This window comes from Mustela nigripes, chromosome 2 (assembly GCF_022355385.1).
Source record: "Mustela nigripes isolate SB6536 chromosome 2, MUSNIG.SB6536, whole genome shotgun sequence".
In the NCBI taxonomy this organism is placed as follows: Eukaryota; Metazoa; Chordata; class Mammalia; order Carnivora; family Mustelidae; genus Mustela; species Mustela nigripes.
The window spans coordinates 38,618,159-38,635,784 of record NC_081558.1 but is presented as its reverse complement, the minus strand read 5'-3'; the positions used below and the strand labels follow the sequence as shown (position 1 = coordinate 38,635,784).

Here is a 17,626-nt window from a genome sequence, read left to right as displayed (position 1 = left end):
GTAGTTTCACAGTGATATATTTCTTTCCAGCTTTTGAAAACCAATTTAGCCTTAAGAATTTGCCTTACGATTCTACTGCTTTGCCTCATGACGCCAGGCCCACATCCGGGTGCCCCAAGTGAGGGAAGTCACGTGGTAGGAAAGGTGGGTCTCTCATGGGTCCACTGTTGAGCTTGTCTCGGCCCTTCTGTCTGGTGCTGGACCCCAGGTTGTAGCTTCCTTCAGGTATAGGCTGGCCCTGGGAGTCCTTGCATCTCAGCCTTGGAAGAGGTCTCAGGACATCGGGCACAATGATTCAAGAAGTCATCAGATGGAGCAGGGGTACTGGTCTTCTGGGAGGGACGGTAAGCCTAGCTTAGAGCAGGGCACTATGGAAGTCTGTCTCTGGAAGATCCTGGGGAGCATAGTCATGGCCGAGGGCTTGGGGATAAAGGCTGCTTTCTAGCCCGTACACCAGTATTTCAGTATTTTAACCGCTCGTTGAGGCGACCACGGTGTTGGTGTCATGGTTGGTCATTATCCCTGAGTACTGTTCCTCTCTCAGCAAGGAGACTGAGGTCTGGAGACGCAGAGGGACTTTCCAAATTCCTGGTGAGTTGCTAGTAGATCCAGGAGTAGAAGAAACACACTCTCTTGCCTCCTGGTGGCATGTCCTTTCCCTTTCCCTTTGCTCCCTCTTCACTGGGGTGTAGAAATAATCTTTTTTTTTTTTTCCCACTTATTTCAAACCAAAGACGATGAAAATAAATTTCCTCAGGGATAAAACTGAAGAAAAAACAAGATGTTGGAGCCTTGTAGTGAATGACTTCATAGAAGAAAGCTAGCTCATTTGGATTCTAGCTTCAGATTCAGTGGGCTGGCAGCATTTATGGGACATTTGTGACGCCCTCCACCCTCTTCTACGTCTCTTTGGGAGACGGGTCCCAGGACCCTGCTCCGAAATGTCCTTTTGGCCTGATGGGTGTTTCCAGTGACCACATTCTCTTGCTGTTGCTTCTCCATGTTTGTGGGGAGTCGGAGGCTCCCGTCCCTGCTCCTTCTGCACCACCTGTGTGGCCTCAGTCACGCCCTGAGTCTGCTCCCCAGGAGGACGGGGCTTGACTAGACCCCCTCATAGGTAACTTTCCGCTCTGAAATGTGTTGGTTCTTCTCTCTCACCTGAGATTTTTTTCACCCTCAAAACCTTATTCTTGGGACGCCTGGGTGGCTCAGTTGGTTAAGCAGCTGCCTTCGGCTCAGGTCATGATCCCAGCGTGCTGGGATCGAGTCCCACGTTGGGCTCTCTGCTCAGCAGGGAGCCTGCTTCCTCTTCTCTCTCTGTCTGTCTCTCTGCCTACTTGTGATCTCTGTCTGTCAAATAAATAAATAAAATCTTAAAAAAAAAAAAAAAAAACCTTATTCTTTCCACCTCAAAGTCTGGGTCACACAGATGGGGTGAGAGAAAATGGATTTTTGGTCACAAAGACATACATATGTCTCACTGAATGTCCGTTTTGAGGTCACCCTCTTTTGTCATTGGTAAAACTTGGCTGAGGAATTTCTGGTAAAATAAATCTACTTCCTATTCTGACGGGGTTATGGTTTTCTTTCTTCCACTCTCTCCTCCTCTTCCCCCCGCCCCCACTGTCACTGATAAATTTCCACAGTATGACTGGGTGGTGGTTCTGTGGCCTTTTCCCCACCCCACTGAAGAAGCTCATGAAAGATTGTACGATGTGGAAAGCGCCTTACCGATTAAATAGAAGCCTGGTTCATATAAAGAGACTTGTTTCTATATGGAAAATATGAGCCCCCCCCCTTTTTTTTCACATGGACCAGGTGTGGATTAGTTCACTGAACCTTTCACCCAGCCATATTCCCGCTTGTAATTCTTCTGAGGCATAGTTCAGCCAAGTCAAAGAAACATGTTATTAAAGGTGAGCTGAAAGGCATTTAAAAAATAAACAAACTGTTTAAGATCCTAAATCAGTAACAGAATCTATATGCACAGACTTGAAAAGTACAAGAAAATGTGTTTCAATACCTTTTGCTTCCCGGCCGGTTTCTCCTCCTGCCTTCTTTGAGCGTTCCATACAGCCCCCTCTCAATTTCTTTTTGGTCATTGGTGGGATAAGCAGGTTGACTCTGAGCTTAGGTTAGGGCTCTTTCCTACCTAAGAACCGACCCTCTACTGAAGGAGGTGAAAACTCCAGTCTTACCTCTAGGATTCTCCACCCAGCATGGAGGGGAAAAAATCAGTCCTTTGATTTTATTTGAGCACTGTGTTTTTAAGGAGTTTCAAATCCAATACACATTCTCTCCTTTTCTCTACCTTTGAGCGTGGCAGATCACCAGATCGTATTAACAGCTTGTAGAGATGGCAGAAATGAGGCGTAGGAAGTTTGAGATTTACATAAGTTGTATTATCCCTGCCTGTGAAAACAGTGGCTATCCTTTCTTGTGGCCCTCACTGTGTGCCAGTCACTTGTGTAAGCACTTTTCCCATTAATACATTTCTTCCTCAAAAGCACATTATGCACTAGAATTAAGCCCGTTTTATGGAGGAGGACACTGAGGGACAGAGAACTTGAGTAACTTGCCTAAGATCACGAGACCGGTAAGCAGCAGAGCTGAGTTCACTCCTGAGAACTGAGCTAGCCAGGTTGGACTAGACTGCAGTTGGATATTATATAGTATTTAGTATTAATTGAGGTAACCCAAGGAAGCATTAAGAAATAAAGATATTCATGGTCAGCCTTGCTGCCCTCTCTTCCTCCCCTGACATTTTCCCCTAATTTAAAAAAAAAAAAAAATTTATTTTTTTTTTTTTTTTTTTTTTTTTTTTTTTTTTTTTTTTTTTTTTTTTTTTTTTTTTTTTTTTTTTTAACCTTCTGGCCTGTTCCCAGGGAAGGAGTAGGCATCAAGCATCCTCATCCTGTTGTCCCGCTTCTCCCTTGATTATCTTACATTTTCACTGTGATCGTGGAGTTCTGGAATGCCGTTCTCCCATTTTTAAAGTAATTCCAGAAAGTAGGGACAAAGGATGAGAGGGGTTTTTAAGGGTGGGTCTTCCTGGCTCACCCCTTAGGAGTACGCGGCTCCTTCCGAGGGGAACTGGAAGCCCCAGTTCTCCGGAGTGGACACAATGCCGCTCTCAGAAACTTAAACACTTGGCTGAAAGGACTCCCCCCAACCACCCCTACCCCTGCTGCTTTACACGACGGAAAAGGGAGGGGGTTCAGGCAAAAGCTTCATCTAGTGCACTTCTGAGTAGCTTTGCTTCATTGAAGACCATATGCTGAGCTTGTCAAAGTCATCTGCCCGTTTCAGCCATTCTTGTTTTAGGAACGTTAACTTGCTGTATTGGGGAAGCAGCATCATATGTGAACAGCCATGCCAGGCTTCTGCCAAACGTCCCTGGTCCTCTGTCAAGTTCTGGGAGGGCATTCAGTGGAACTTTATTGTCCTAAGGATTAAAGCGCCCCCCCCCCGCCCCCGCCCAGCATCAGCATTATTAACATAGCATCCTCTTGGTACAGAGAAACCCTCCTAGCTAAGGAGCCAGGAGGGCAGGTCCCACCTGGCTCTAAATCACATTGGCGCTTGCCAGTGTGTTTCCATTGGGACCCGGAGAGGTGACGAGGTGTGGAAAAGCCGAGCGATGGGTCGGAGTTGAGTGGAAAAGGGAACTGGGATCTGCCAATGTCAGAGAATTCAGCAAGAGAGGCATGGGAAGGGAAATGGGATGAAAAGGTGCCAGGAAACGTTGCCTCATTCTCTGGCATTTTTCTGGTGGTCAAAAGTTAAGACTCTTCTTTCGAGTCACTTGCAAGCACTGTGGGCTCACAGCTGCCAAGTTGTGTAGTCTACGGCCCAGTAAAGCGGGGACATGGGTATAAGACAGGAGGCTGTTATTTTCAGGGTTCTTGAAGAGGTTCAAGAGGTTCCCCCTCCTCGGATTATGTGAGTGCGTTCATTCTCATGTGTCTTTCTCCATGGGTCAGCCTGCCCACAACGGGGCCCACAATATTTAACTAGGGAGCCACTGCTGTGCGGGGGAGGGGTGGTCCCTTCTGTATATACCCAGGTATGAGCCGTGGTGCTTAAACAATAGGAATAGAGGAGCTGGAATGAGATCACCATACTGGTTAGTGTCATTCATTCCATATGCATTTATTGACCGCCCCCTGGATGCAGCCACTGTCCAGTACTGACATACAGCGTGCAGGACAGATGAAGTGCTTGCCTTCATGGAGTTTATGTTCTGATAGTTTGCCCGACACTGAAGTGTCCACGGTCAAGATTAACATGACTGGTTTTATCCATTGCCGAAACTTTCCCAGAAAAACCAAACGAAATCTGTTTAGCTGCAGACCGGAGCCGCCAGGAGCCAGATGTGGCCATGGGAAGACTCTCTTTGAGAGCTTGTCATCTGGCTCCAGCTGTGTTAACCTAGGTCTGGTAGACAGCCATGAGCTGCGTCTGCCAACTGGTGGCCAGACCCTAGAGCAGGCTTAAACAATTAGTGGAATCCCTTGCCCGGTGGCTAGATCCGCTGTGTGTGTCCTAAGATTACCACTGCTGTCCAGACCAGGAGCCTCTGTGGTCTGGGGCAGAAACACCCAGAAGGGAATCGAAAATCAGCTCCCTGAGAAACTAGGCTCAGCTTTCTCATCCTGGAGCATGGAGAGGGAGGCAGGGGAGGTACAAACCAACGTCAGCAAGAGAATAGAAATAAACCAGACGTGGCCCCCCACGTGCACGTCTTGATTCCAACCAAGAGTGCTTGCCTGATACGGACCACCTGCCTCCAACATGCCCTGCAGAAAAGCCAAGAGTTGGCCCACGAGAACCTCTCTTTCCCAGTTACTACTTTTTGACTGTTGCCCCTTTGTGAGACCCATTTATGATGGCCTATGTTGATTTTCCCCAGAGATTTCCATTAAAAGTCTTAGTTCCCACCTTTGAAAGCAGTGTGCCTTAACTTTTCAAATATCCACCTTCCGAATGAGTACATAAATAAATAAAATGCTTTAGCCTACCTATGTGTAGAGGATTTATCTATCTATAGATAGATAGATAGATAGATATACCAAAGTTTCTGGTTTCATGTACTAGGCAGGCTCTGCTCTTCTTTGGGAAAATAATGGTTTTGGTCATCTGTAGTCCAGCAGACTTCTGACCCCACAATAGTTGCTCAGTTGATGTTTGCAGAATGAGCCAGATGAGGATGATTTTTAGTCAGCATGCTGACTTCCAAGGGTGGTGATAAAAAAATGAGTGAGGTTCTTTCAAATAATAAGGGAAACAACCCACCATTTAGAGCCAAAAGAACAAAAAAGAGTAAAGGTTTACTGGGAATAATTTCAGAATTCATCTTTCAGATATCCTCATCTAGTATCTGATTATAATAGAAAACACAAGAGGGTAGAGATGAAAGCTTGCAAGGGGGCTTCTCTTGAGCCTAAGCATATTTTTTTTTTACCTGTGGGGACATCTTCATCATAGTGAGTTTCAATGAAATAGTTGAAGTGGGGGAAAATTTCAAGATGCTAGTTTATGTGTGAAAATCAACTTTTGCGTTCTCAGTGCATTGTGTAAATTTGCCGTGCAGGAAACATAAGTGAAGCCATTTGGTTTTGTGGCATTGGTGTGGGCTGGCTAAGGGGGTGGGGGATAAAGTTGAGGCATTGATATAGTACGAGGAGAGCCAGATGGTTGTATTACACATCTTTTGTGTTCTTGTTTGCTTCTTAAAGCAGTTGCAGAATTTTGCCCTTGGCGATATTTTCTTCGTGCTTGTATGTTCTGCTATGAATTTACTTTTTTGTCAGAGTACTTTGAAAGAAAAGCCTTGCTCTTAAAAAATTTTTTTTTAACTTATATTCTAGACTTGTGAAGTCAACAGTGTGCTCATAAAAATATTTTTTAAATGATAAGTGTGTTAGTAAACAGTGGGAGGAGCAGCTTTTCTTTTTCTCTATAGCACGCTGATTTCAAATGACATGTCGATTCAGAGAAAGATTTTTGCAGAATTATAAATGTGGAATTAACGATGAATGGGCGGATGGAGACAAAACAGATATGCCGTTTCTTCAGTAGTGATGAGTCTTACCTGATTAGAAATTTTAACTTTTTCTATTACTTTTATAGCAGCTTCTCGGGTTGTGGTTTACCTGCTGTGTCTTTTCAGCCAGACTGACTTTAAGTGAAGTGAGAATGCTTTGGGATAAGTCCGCGGCTTTAACCTGGGTGTTTGGGTGGCATTTAGTACAACTGTTCATCATACCACCGTTGAAATGTGTATTTATTTCCTACTAAAAGCAAATTACATTTTGCGATCACTGATGGCAAGGGATAGTTAAGATGTTCTAACTGCCTGTAAGCGATGATACTTTATCACTAATGCTTTTTTTAAGAAGGAATTTTTTTACAATTTTATTTATTTTTTTGACACACACACACACATATATATATATATATAGAGAGAGAGAGAGAGAGAGAGAGAGAGAGCTCACAAGCAGGCAGAATGGCAGGCAGAAGCAGGCTCCCCACTGAACAGGGCTCAATCCCAGGACCTTGGGGTCATGACCTCAGCCAAAGGCAGACGCTCAACCGACTGAGCCACCCGGGCGCCCCGTCACTGAATGCTTTTAATAAGGAGTTGCTTTGGAGCCGCCCGCCCCGTTGTGATAGAATAGTTCAGAATAATTTAATGCCCTTTTCGCAGTCCCGGTTTATTATCTCTTTTTTCTTCGCTTGAATGAGAGAAGAGCACAAGCACAAGCTCCTTGGGTGCCGGTTTATTCTCTGTTGTGCACAGATTTCCAGTTTTAGTTGGAACCTGCAGCCCCTGATGAGAAAACAGGAAACTCACAGTCCTAACCTTATTGAAATCTCTGCTCTGCCCGCTTTAGTCACAAGTCTGAAGCAACTCCTCCCAATAATGAGGCCATTGTACGCATCATATCTGATCAGTTCCTGAAATGTTTTAGTAAGTCTATCTTACAACATTATAAGAAGATAATCAGCAGCCTTAGAAGGTCCCCATCTGGACTGTAGAGTTCTTTTACTGAAAGATGTTTTGCCTTTTTGAGATAGCTCTCGCGTTTCATCATCTGTTCCGCTGAGATGAAGTGCATATGAAAAGTCAGTGACTCTGAATCCATCTGTTGTTATTATTTTCCACTGATAATTGGCTTGAACAATGAAATGTCTGTGTCTGCAGCCTTTGAAACTGTACACCCTGTTTATTTTCTGGAGGTCTCGCTGCAACTCCCCCCGCCTCCATTTTCGCCTCCTTCCTTCTCTCTCAAGCTTTACAGCCAGGGGCGCTTGTGTGAGGATGACATCTTTGACTCTGTGCATCAGTATGTGTCACTCAGCATCTAAAGCTTGCATACGGATCTTTGTCACAATCCCCTTGTCTGTGCCATTTGCGCCAGGATCCAGCCTTCTTGCCACAAGAGGCTTAGCTGGGCCACAATGCATGCATCCCTTACCTGGCTCGTCGTCTTATTTCACTTTCCTCATTAAAATATTAATTTCGAGTACAGTATCTAATACCTATGGAATTAGATACCACCTCTAATTGTATAATATATTCAGTTGCATCCAGGTTTGCACGATAGAGAGCATTAATATTGGATTCCACTAACAGCACTTCCATTAGCTTGCTCAACCAGTATGAGATATAGATGAGCTAGGAAGCATAACTACCCGCCAGAACTGCCAAAACAGTCATTAGAAGCTCCATGGGGATGGACAAAGGCTTTTTCGTAGTGATATACTGATTAAATTTTGTTCTATGGTTTATTTGCATCAAGGTTAGATCACTATCGTCTGTGGAAGGAGGTTATCTAACACCTTATTTGGAAGGTCATTTCAAGACAAAATAGTGAACAGAAGAGGCATCTTTAGTTTCTTTGGGAACCCCTCTTAGGGAGATCCTGTGTTTTTCTTCTGGGGGGTGGGGGTGAAAAAGTTTAAAAAATTTTTAATATTTTTTCCAAGTTATGTCATAATATATGTTTGAGATGGGCTTCCTCTGCTTGTTAATAATAATTAAAAAAAAAAACTTTTCAATAATATTCATTTGCTTTTGCAGTAGAATGATATAGCCCTTGAGCAGTGTTGTGTTAATAAAATAGAACTTGGTTTTGAAATAGAAAGCTGCCTTATTTCCTTTGGCTAGCCTAATTGCAGTACATTCTCTGAGGCTGGGAAGGATCTGTGACCTACCCTTTTTGGTCCAAGTAATAACGTAGACACGTCCCATAGCATAGCCGTGCTGGATTTGCCCCCATAGTACTCGGTGGCATTAAAAAGGAAGTAGGGGAACATAATCTTACTTATGTTTCAATCGAAATCATTTAATACTGCAAAAGTTATTAAAAAATAATTAAGTTACTAAGACCAACATGTAGCTGGAACATAGAGTAGGAGGGTAGAGGTGAGTGTGTTGACTCCCTAGGCTGAGAGGAAAGGCAGTAGTGAATTCCTGGGGCCTGTGTGTTTTTCCTTTTGCTTAAATTCCTTGGCTCTAAGGACAAATTATGTTGAGGTATGGCATATTCTCTGCCGAAATGGAGAAAATTGTTGACTGTAATTATGTTATTTAATTGAAATTATAAGTGGTTGAGGCCACTCAGTTAAAAGCATCCTTTCTAATATATGGGTAATGTTTTTAAATGAGTGGGCAAGGATTGATGGTATTTGAAAGACAGGCATTTGGGATGTATTTTTGGAAGACTCAAATTATGTTCCTTAAATCATTAGTGAACTAAAGAGTGCAAAGTGGCATGGGGTTTTTTGTTTGTTTACCTCCTTTAATTAAATACGGGTCAGTGTTACATGCGTGCCTGTGTGTACCTGTGTATATGCACGCACATGGGTATGTATGGGTGTGTGTATATTTTATATGTGTCAATTTTTGTACATAGATAACATAGACCCTTCACAGGTATGGGTCCCAAGGAACGATTTATAGTGTGGCAAAGCACAAAAAACAAAAGGTGTATTGTGGCTGAAAAATGTGATTGTTGACAACTCTCATTGAATTTTAAGATTTAAATGCAAGCTAAGGTAAATCTCCAGTGATGGGTCTTATGCCAACTTCTTTTCGGAGTAGCTAGAGATAAAACAATGGCACTATATTCACTCCCCCATTATCCCCCCCCCACTCCAGGAGTGAGTTCTTAATTACTAATGAATGCAATTCATTTTAATTGTTATTATAGCAACATAGCATTTAACTGTCTCCTGTTTAGTGCTTGTGCCCTGCAACCGGCGGGGTCTCCTGTCAGGGAGAGGACAGGTAGAAGGCACAGCAGGCGTCTGATTGAGCGAGTTATTCATTTGCTGAGTGTTTGTGTTTATGCAAAGGGGCCTCTTCCTGCATATTTAATCTAGAGTAAGGCAGTGGCTTTTGTTGTGTTTAGCCCACATACCTTCAGTCCTTCCTCACACTGCCGCCAGCCTGGGAGCCCTGCGAGCCCGCAGGCTTCCAAGCCCCTGTAGTTTCTCCCTTACAAACTCTCAACTTTCTTCCGTTGTGTGAAAATTGCCTCTCCGGCCCCAAAGCTTTCCTTCCTCACCATGAGCCGGTAAGTGTGTGCGAAGCCAAGGCTGATACTTTGTTTCATTTTACAAATGTTGAGAGGCTACTTTCCTGCTCTTCTGGGCGCCTCCCGCCAGCCACAGCGACCTGGGTCCTGGTTCCTGGGCCGTTGTCAGTTGCTGGCTGCCTTGAAATAGACGAGTACAGGTGCCTCTTAGGAACCGGGGCTGAATTTTTGGACTGGCAGAGAGAGAGCCTCTTGGAACCGGTGTGGGTTGTGGGGGGAGAAGGAGAGAGAGAGGAACAGCTTTATTATTCTTTGTCCTAACAAATCCTGTTTTGTAACTATCCTGGAGATAATGCTGCCATTGTTTGCTAAAAGCCTTCAAACAGTGTGTAAGACCGAACTGTAAGAAAGCGGTGAAACTCTGCTGCGGTATTGTCTATACCCGGGCCAGGGTCCTCCCCGAAGGTCTGTGCCGGAATAGGAAGGGTTTTCTTTAGTGGAAATCGAATCGTCTCTTCATTGATATTAATAGCACACTAGAGAGGTTGGCCATGATGCTGAGAGAGGCGGTCGGGAGGGAAGGAAATCTGATCTTGCTGGTGGTGGGGTGGGGTGGGGGGGGTGACAGCCTCTTGGCCCCACGGTGGAGGAGACATCCATCCAGGCTCAGCCTGCATAATGGCATCCTGGCTTAACTGTTTGCTCTAGGAATTTTAATCTTGAGCTGTTTGTTTTACTATCTGGGGTCTTGCTATTTTTTGTTCCCGTACTGTCTTTAGAAAGCACCATATTCAGGGTCTAATCCAGTCTTTTTAAAAAGTGGATTAAAAAAAAAAAAACTCCGAGAAATTGATGTACTGTGCACTTAGATCATTCTGGGCTATGATGGTAGAATTCGGCTTTCTTTTACAGTATTATAATTTCAAAAATGAATTGCCACAGCAAAGAAGGGACGAGCCACCCAAGGAAGATATGTCCTATGTAAAGATATTTCAGGCACTAGGAATTGTGTCCAGGGTCTAAAAGAAGGAGTTTGCATTACCAGTTAACTGTTGCCTCTGCTTGAGTAACTCTTTTCAACAGAAGAGTGTGCTGTTCCCCCGCAGGTTGGAAACTGTGAGAATTTAAATAAAATTTCATCAACCTTATTAAAATATGTAGGGAGTTGGGTCTTCTTGGGTACAAATCAGTCTAGAGACTTAGAAGCATTTATTAACAGTGAGGCTGCTGTAGGTTTTTAATAATAAAATTACAAATACCTTATCTAATTGTAAGTGTATGACTTTTATACTCGGTTTTTAAGGGGAAAAATACTTTTTTTTATGAGTAAAAGTAACTCCGTCAGAGCACCTTCTGTGATTAGCGCTATTGTATTCTTAAATTTTGATTGATAGAGATAATAGTTTTCACTTAAAAATACAGACAGGTACTTTAACTTTCCATGACAATAGCTATTTGCATTTCTTTTATCTTTTTGTTTAACATTTGTGGGGGTTGGGATGGATTTGATTATTAACTCTTATTGCACACTAAAGGTAAATCTAAAACAAAGGCTTTGTTAGAGCTTCAAAGAGAAAACAGCAAATATTGTTTTTAGGTTTCAACATTTAAAGGCTGTTAAAGGATACCTATAAAATATTTTCACATGACCATGACCAGGGTTTTACTTTTCTGTAAGGTAAGCGAGAGGAGTTTATCCAGAGGAGATGGACCAGTGTGGTACTGCTATAGGTGGGGGCAGGAGTGGGGGCTGCCGGCCTGCAGCAGTCCCCCCCTCCCTGGGGCATGCCTCGCCTCGCCTCAGGTTGTCCGTGCCCCTTGGCTTATCTTCTAGTATTTTCAGTTTTTCTTAGGAGAATGGACCCCAAGGTTTGGTGCCACGGTTTGGTGAGAGTCCCAGAGGGTGAGGAGAAAGGAAGCAAAATGTGCCCCGCAGCCACAGGAGGGGACTTTTGGGGACGGTGGGTTCATTTGGTAGACAGAAGTAACAGCAATGTAGAGACTGTGAACCAGCGAGCCTGGCTGGTGTCCCAAAGGCCTGAACCGTACAGCTGGGCCTTTTCCTTCCCATGGCCCTTCCTTCTTTTCCTCTTTCTCCTCTTTTGCGCTCCCAGGTTTTTTTTCCCCCTCTTATTTCTTTTTCTCTCTTCCTTCCTGCCCTCTTTGCTTTTTCTTTCTGTAAGCCTGACTCAGTATTGAAGTTATTAGAGCAGAGAAAAAACCCTCTGCGGTTGATTTCTGAGTGGATTTTCTTGTCTCGAGTGCAGAAAACGAAGTGACCCTTGTACTATCATTTTTCAGCTAGGCAAATTTGTGTCGATATGCTCCTGTTTTCCTAAGAAATCTTTGAAAAACAAGACACGAAAATCCACATGAGTTAGGAGTCTCTAGTTAAAGAGACAGGCGTCTCTTGGAAATTGGCCCATTTAGACCTTTGATTTTCTTAGATGAAGTACGTGTCCTTTGATTGGAGTATTTGGGGTATGAGAAGCTTGAGCTATGTTCCTGGGCTTTCAGAGAAGGTCTTCTCTAACCAGATACAAATTACTAAATCGCCACCTTCCTCGTGGGCCTGGAGCTGGCTGTGACATCCTTGCATCGCTGGGGACACTGGTGCCCAGTATCTTCTCAGGCCTCATTTGGTGGACTGAAGGTTAAGATGAAAAACATGGTGGTTTTTCCCCATCCCTTTAGTATGATCACGCAAAATGAAACCTAATGCAGAAATCCTGATGCACGTCGTTTCCTTCAGCTGCCATGGAAGAAAGGGGGGACAACCTCTTAGTGGGAAAAGTCGAGTGTATATTGTTCATTTTCAGTCTTGTGAAGTGAAGTCCAGCCTCCGTGTTTACCTGCAGCTTGGCTCCACGCCCGCTGGCATTTATATATTCTTTATTGCGTTGATGAAATTGGGGGGCAAAATACACCCTATGAAGTGTGACTTTGAAGCACTGTTTAACTTAAGAGGTCCGCAGACAGTGGGGAGTTCTTAAGGGGTGGCACGTGGGGAGGGGTAGAGGAAGAGGGCAGTACCGTGAGCTTTCTAATGAATGGGTTGCTGCTGAAGGTTGGTGTCTTGCTCAAGGTCTTTATGGTCAACGCGTAGATTCCGGTGGACAGCACTCTTGGTGAGGCGGCCACACCAGGAACAGTTCCAGTGTTCACGGGATCCTAACTGTACAGAGAATGACACAAAGGAGAATAAGTCATTTTTATTTACCATATTCCTGGCTCACTTTTAAAACCTAAAACCAATGGGAAACTTCGGAAAGATAGAAAAAGACAATGCACTTCAGATGGTAACAGCATTTTAAAAGAAGATGCGTGGGCTGGAGGGGAATATTTTTTTTTATATTAAAAAGCTTTACATAACCATTTAATTTTAGTTTTGATGCTGTGGGGTGAGTAAGCATTCAGGTAACTAGTTGATATATTTGATAAGTAAAAGTGATTGTTTAAAAAAAAAAATTGCAAACCACTCTGGAAACGGAAGTTTTACATTTTGGAAAAAAAAATGAAATGCAGGTTGTTCTGCTAGTTGTTGATTTCTGATTCTTCCAGGCTCGTCATGATGCAGACTCAGGCCCCAGTACTACTCCCTAATTTTCTTGTCTGTTATATTGACACATTTCATTTAATTTAGCATGATGGCAAACAGCTGTTGAACTATTAATCTTTTCTCTGCAAAGCCAGAAAAATATCTTTTAGATTACTTGGCTAATGTATACTAAAAACTAAAATCAACAGAAATAAATTAATGACTGGTCAAATGTGCATATGCATTAAAATTTATGGAACTTTCACAATAGAGGAAAACATGATTTGTATCCCACTGCCAGTTTTCTCTCTTTCTTTCTTTCTTTTTGTATAAGTAAAAATTAACTGTAGCTGATTTTGTATTGCTTGAGTAATTATAAGTTGGAGGGTCAGTTGTATAATTTAGTTTCCCTAGGGGAAAATTATACTTGTAAAATCTGTGAGGGTAAATCAGCATATATTTTTGTTCTGTTCATTTACACACTGTACTGTGTAGACAGGTGTGGAGAGAAATAGGCCCTGCTCTTCCCTGAAATCCTTCTACAGGTTTGAATCCAGGGCTCAAGATAACTTGATTCAAAGTACGCATTTTCAGCAGGATTTTCTTTTAAATTAAATTTTAATAAAGTCCAGTTGTTTTGCCAGGCCTATATGATAACAATCTCATCTGCACTGCAAAGTCTAATACTATAGATCTGACTGCCAAACATGCAAAAATAAATGTAACTCAATGGATGAACACGAACATTAGTTTAGGGCATGCCCATTGGAGGGTATGTCAAGTAAAAAGGAGGTAGGATGGCCATTCTTGCCTTGAATTCAGTAAGATCTGCCAGAGTTCACTTCCTTTCCATTTAAGATTGTACGCGTGGTAAGATGGAGATTCTCGTGTCTGAGATTATCGCTGTGCCTTGTATCTAACGAGCTCCTCTTACTTGGGAGGAGTGGGGCTGCTTTGCAGATCTCCCCCATTACCCTGAGGACCCCAACATCATTGCTCCCTGTTTTCTTAGCACTATTTGTCCTGTGACAGAGTTCTCACCAGTGGAGAAACCAATCCTGGGGACACACATCAGCAGTGTGTCTCAAAATCTTCATTTTCAATTTGAATTGTTTTGTGTAAAAACAAAAAGGTTTGGGGCAGGTTGCAAAATAGTAATTTTAAGTCCCAGGGCTAGGGTTTTCCCCCACCCAAATGGTGAACATTTATGGTGAAAACCTCCAATTTCCTCTTACAGTAAACATGAAAATTATGATTTCACTCAGAGCCTGCATTTTTTTTCCCAATCTTTATGGCAAGAATCTGCATATACTTGCTTGTGGAAATGTCATAAATTGGCCTCAGATCAATTCCTCAAAGATAGTACTCACCAAAGTGCCACTTTCAGATTTTAGCCCTTGTGAAATAAGATTTAACTCTTCTCAATAATGTTTGCCTTTCCACATTCAAGGCTGACAGCAGAGGGATAAGCAGGGATATATTCTGTATAAAATTAAAACCACTTCATTACATATTGTTCTGAAGAGTGAGCAAAAGGATATTAACATTTTAGTAAAATGATGATACGATCTTAGCATCTTGCATAAAAAATGACATGAGCATTTGGTCAGCTGATGTGGAGTGAGTCCTGTACCCTGTCGGTATCTTGCTCTAAATTAATAAACAAATGTTTTTCTTTTCACTTGTGCCATATGTTGATCCCAGTTACATGGGCAGAAAGAGGCAGCTTGTAATGTTTCTTAGAGGATTACACACTGTTTTGCATAAGAGAGTATGCAGATGCAGGAGTAGATGTGGGATAAAACGTGTTCCAGGCTTTCTTTGTGTTTTAGGGAGCTCGGTTTCAATTGTTTATTTCATCTGACACAAACCATTTTTATTTAACTTGGTAGATCTGGTAGATAAATGCTAAGTGGAAAACACAGTGTGAACAGCTTTCACCAACTGATTAACCCCCCAGCTCTCCCCAAACTTGAAGATCCTGGTGCTCCTGTTCATTTTGAAAGGTTCCAGGGTAGCATAAGCATCTCGTCTGTAAGAACTCACTCTCCTCTTGGGGGTGGGGGTGGGGGGAGTCAAGCCCCGTGCGTTAATGAAATCAGAGATGTTGTGGATGTTAACCAAACAGACACGTTCAAGGAGCAGACTGGTTTCCAAAAACAAAGGCCTATGAGTCACGTATTATTGCACCAGAAAATAAATTGATCGATGACAAGATGAGAAAAAGTTCACTTGCAAAATTCGAAATGTTTCACCTTGACTTTCTCCACCCACGTTGTTTTTGTTGTCTTGAGGCGCTCACAGGCCTGTGCTCCAGATCACTGGTCTTGGGACTTGTTTTTATTAACTCTGAAAAGTCATTTGCCATGCAACGTAACCAAGTCCTTCTGTTGCCCTTGCATCTGTCCCAGGCAAATAGGTGGTTGGTGCTGTCTCTTGACATTCAGATTGTGACGTTCTCTTTTGTTTTCAGGGTAAGAAGTGACCTTTTGAGGTGACTATACCTGAAGATTGCTTTCCAGAAGCCAAAAAAGGTAAATGCAATACGATTAGTGGGATTATATCTTGGCCCATATCTCCTTCCTTCTAGATATATCTCAATTCAACTCTTCTCCGATCTCTGTAGCTGCCAAAAATACGTATGCATTTGTGCATAAGTCCGCATGCTGTAGCATCTTTGGGGGAGATCTTTCAAGAAAAGACTGTCCTTAAGAAATGGTCCACAGAGGGACCCTCCCCCCCCAAATGGTTTCAAATTTTCTCCTCTTTGTTGAAGCTGAACTTTTATTTATTTGTTTATTTATTTATTTTTTGGTGGTGGACTCCGTGGGCTTAAAGTTAGAAAGGAATATGCACATCACAAAAGCGGTGATTCATAAAAGCGAACTTGCTGCGACCAGGAGTAGCGCCTGTCGAGTAGCGCCGAGTAGCGCCTGTCGGTGTTTTGTGCCGAAGTGGTGTCATACCATTGATGTTCATCTGGCGGATTTATCATCACCTTCTTTCAGAAATTAATAGTCAAGCACCGTAGCAACCCAGAGCACTGATGCAACTGCTCAGTGGCATGGGGCACCCCCCTGTGATGTCAGCGCTAGGCTGCCTCGTTCTCTTGACCTTGCTTGAAAATCAAATGAGTATTTGATTTTAAAATAGAAGTTTGCAGAGAGACTAATGTAACTTGATGAATTAAAGCGAAATTAAATTTTCTCAAACCCACTTTGGGGAGGGGGAACAAAAAAAGTGCGTTTCAAATGCTTACGGATGCTCCGGTATTTTCTTGATTTCCAGAGGTCTCGCTCTAGTGAGGCCATGGTCTTCTGCTCCATCTTGCCGGTCATTTTCATGGCTGAGGTTTGTCAAGGAGCATCTTCACTTGATTCTTGAATTTAGGCCAGTAACAGCTCCATTTGCGTTCGTGGATTTGTGTCTGTTGTAAAACAGGTTCCTTGCTCCCCTGGTTGCACGAGGTCTCCACCCAGATATGACTAAATTGAGTTTATGAATTGGTAAGACAGAGATTTCCTACTCTTTAGCTACACACGTTTTGGGTTTTTGTTTTTGTTTTTGTTTTTGTTTTTTTAACCTTTATAATGTGAAGATTCTTGGATCACTTTTGTTTTTAATCTTAGCATTCTGGGACTCTAGAATGCCTTTTAAAGGTATGGATTCATGGTTAGTGTCGCATTCTGGTGCATTTGATTAGAGGCCAAAAAAATCACTTGCTGCATTTCACCATCATTGCTGTTTAAATAAAACCTTTGTGGGAAGCTCCTGCTTGCTCACCGTGGAAGACAGTCTCATTTCTACGAGGCAGCATGGAAAGGGGTAGATTCCAACTGGTATTGGGGGTTATCAAGTCCAAGCACTTCACTTTCTGAGTCTCAGTTTTCCAGTCTTAAGAAGGAAGGCTTAATTAACTTCGGGGATCTACAAACTTCTGTGAAGGGCCATGCCAGATACATCTTCTGTTTTGTGGGCCATTCCATCTCTGCCACAGCAGCTCAGCTTGGCTGTACCTTGTGTCTCCTGGTCTCCGTGAACCCTGCGAGATCTCAGTCCAGGACGTTCCTCATACAAAGCTGTGCCAGGTGTTTAACTCAACTTGTGCCATTAACTAGCAAAGATTTCTGGCAGAGCCCAAAACTGTGATTAAACAAAGCTGAAAGCGTGGTTGAAAAGATGAAATATTCACCTTGAGAGTTGTGTTACCCTGACAGCTTCAAATAAGGGCATCCTGAGCACTTTTCATTGTTTTCCTTGGAGTCACCTGTAAGCATGAATTATTTTTCTTCTGACTTGATGTCTTTATAATGCCTGTGCTAACACCCATGACCTGAAAATGGGCCCACTTGAATGTGTGTGATATGATATGTTTCCAATTCTGTGATATTGTTCAAAGTTTAAAATATCATGAGACAGGGGCAAGTTTGGGGGGGGGGGGAGTTCCAAGAAATTTTCATTAGTGTTGACTAAGAGAGGCAGTCCACGGAGAGAGAATTCTTTCTTTATAATTAATGTCAAGGACACAGTATATTATATGATA

General features: G+C 42.9%; 1 protein-coding gene across 4 annotated transcripts in view; it reads left to right on the top strand.

Moving 5' to 3' along the window:
- The window catches only part of FOXP1 (forkhead box P1), a 685,031-nt gene that overhangs the window by 345,506 nt on the left and 321,899 nt on the right, over positions 1 to 17,626 (top strand). For 3 of the 4 annotated variants that reach the window (XM_059390157.1, XM_059390158.1, XM_059390154.1), the window contains one exon: positions 15,557 to 15,617. The gene's annotated coding sequence lies outside the window, so the exon portion shown is untranslated. Of the gene's footprint in view, positions 1 to 9,434; positions 9,585 to 15,556; positions 15,618 to 17,626 lie in introns of those variants that run through there. The other variant, XM_059390155.1, reaches the window with a different exon arrangement.